Raw genomic sequence first — 2,557 nt, forward strand, 5'->3', positions numbered from 1 at the left:
ACTAGGAATGCACGTGTAATGCCTGCTTATGAAAACTGTATGTTTTCCTTTGTTTTCACAGCAGATATGGTAGGCTATTTGATGCCTACCAAGCTGGATGAGCAATACATATTACTAGTATATTTAGCTTTACAAGTATAATAGCTTTAACTCCGCAAAAGGATTGGTGTCTTACTGCACGGGCAGAAAATTGCAGAAACATCTAGCTCCTACTCACACTTCACAGTTTGGGGCTGTAACAAATATGAAGAGAAGAAGAATGCAATAACAGTAAGGACAGGTGCACATATTAGTTATTCACTATATGGCCTAAGTGCTTACAGGTGGCTGCCAGGATAACCTCTCCCAGATGGTGGTGATTTGCATGGAGAGATGCAAAAGGTGGATTGTAAGGAGGAATTAAAAATGGATGAAGAGGTAGCTCTGTTAGAGAGATGATAGTTTGTTTAGTGCAGAATGGGCTCAATAACATGGTTAGGAGCTTTAACTTACCTTTTTTGAGTTCCTTCTGGCTATTTTGACAGCACTGTAATTTTTATTAAGTCCGGTTTTGAGGTTTCTCCTGAACTTGTTTTCAAATTTTCTTCCTTTTTTTTTTTTTCTCCTCCCAGATTCATTAGCATAAATTGGGTTTCTTTTTTTTTATGTAATGTTATAATGAAATTAATGTTTTATATGTTAATGTTTGTTTGCATGTTTGTACATAGTATATTCATATGCATAAACTATGTATATGAATACATATACAAAATAAATACCTCACCTATCCATTTCACAAGGTGGAATCATTAGGAGTAGTAGAATGACACAGACTTCCACCCTAAATAGTGCAGGTTCTTCCTTAAATTGATGTGAAGATTAGAGCTTGAGTCTTTCATGTCCAGGGATAAGAGCTTAAAATTCAGGCTAAAATCCTAATTATTTTTTCTTTAGTAGAAGAGATTGATGAAAATGTACATGAGAAGTACACAAAAGCCTGTAGCCAAGCAAGGTAAGACAGTTTCTGGAATATCTCCCTAGAATATTGTACACAGAACGTAGTCTAGTATATTGTCCTCCTACTTTTTTGGCAAGTGTCCTCATTAAAAGCTCCTTTATGGTATTTTGCAGAAGTTATCTTACATATGAAACACTTGGAGAGCTTGAGTTATGACCCATAACAGAGAGTGGGGGAAAAATATTAAATCTCCCAAATACTGCAGTACAGAGAATCATATCTTGCACACCTTTGCTTTCCCACTGAGAGTAATAGGAGTTGTTTTTTTTTTTTTTTATACATGTAAACTTGTGCTCATAAATGTACATGTGTGTGCTGAAAAACACTGATCTGTATGAACACTTGTTGAGTTGATTTTTTTTTGTTGGTTTTTTTTTTTTTTTTTTTTTTTTTTTGATCTTGGAGCCTGTTCTGCAGTGCAGAACTGGAACTGTCCAAGGGCCGCTTGAAATTGAATTAACAAGTGGTGAAAAGTTTGGCAGAAACATGTTGAGTTTGGGGGTAGCTAACTGTTATGGTTTTATTATTTTTGTTTATCAGTCCAGGGTTCAAGTTCCTGTTCAAACAGCCTGTAAACCACTGACAGTAACTCTGGATATCAGTGACTCCTTCTCTTAGTCAGCTGCAAATGGTAACAGCTACCTTCATTTGTGCAGTCAGGATAATGTTATGAACCACTGCTAGAACTGTGATTTAGATGGAAAATGTGTCCACTGATGTGAAACTGTCAAGATTGCTTGATTATCAGCAAGCATACAGTGAAGACAATCTGTGCATCTGAGGAGTAAGGAAGTTAATAGATACTTGGTTAGTGGGACTCTGATAACAACATTGTGCTAAATCTCAGAGTAACAAACATAGGATATGTTTTTGTAATTCAAATAATTTAATATTATTATTACTTGGGAAAGGGCAGTTTATTAATGTTAAATGCTTTGTTATTATTATAAATAAATTATGTTTGAAAAAAGTTTGTAAACTGTGCTGTCCATTGCTCATTAAAACTTCCTCCTTAAGGAAGGAGTTTCACTTTGGCTATCTGCTGATGTTACTGTTGGATCCAAAGTTCTTTACTACTGTAAATGCCTCTCAAAAGATGTGATTATCTTTCTCTACTCTCCATTTTTTTTCCAGTGAGTATGGAAATGGAAAGTGTCTTCACATGTCTCTGCTATTATGTGTTTGCTAATGAAGATCATACAATAATTGAAGATCGATGAATTGATGAGCAGTCCTAGACAGCTGAGGTGTGCTCCTATGGGAAACTTGTCCTTACCAGTAACATGGATACAATTGCCTTCACCGTGTACTTAGGTTATCCTGGATTAAAACATGAACATTTACTAAAGGCAAATATATCTATAGCCAGAGCACTTATTTCTTACTTTTATTTATTGTCAAGAAAAATAAGCTTTGAAGACACTTTTCTTTTATATTTTCATCCTTAAGCAGATGACCACCAACACCTTTCTCCCCGCCCCCCTCAAAAAAAAAAAAAAAAAAAAAAGTCAAGGGACCGGTTTAAGTATTTCATTTAAAAATATATATATATAGATGACA

The 2,557-nt window shown here is 35.0% G+C and overlaps 1 long non-coding RNA gene across 1 annotated transcript; it reads left to right on the plus strand.

Annotated features, from left to right (window-relative positions):
- Positions 1-391: 391 nt before the first annotated feature.
- Positions 392-1,970, plus strand: LOC128090997 (uncharacterized). The gene is made up of 3 exons (XR_008211181.1): positions 392-473; positions 934-991; positions 1,538-1,970. It is a non-coding gene; the product is annotated as an uncharacterized LOC128090997 (long non-coding RNA).
- Positions 1,971-2,557: the final 587 nt, after the last annotated feature.

This window comes from Tympanuchus pallidicinctus, unplaced genomic scaffold (assembly GCF_026119805.1).
Source record: "Tympanuchus pallidicinctus isolate F22 unplaced genomic scaffold, pur_lepc_1.0 scaffold5, whole genome shotgun sequence".
Taxonomy (NCBI): Eukaryota; Metazoa; Chordata; class Aves; order Galliformes; family Phasianidae; genus Tympanuchus; species Tympanuchus pallidicinctus.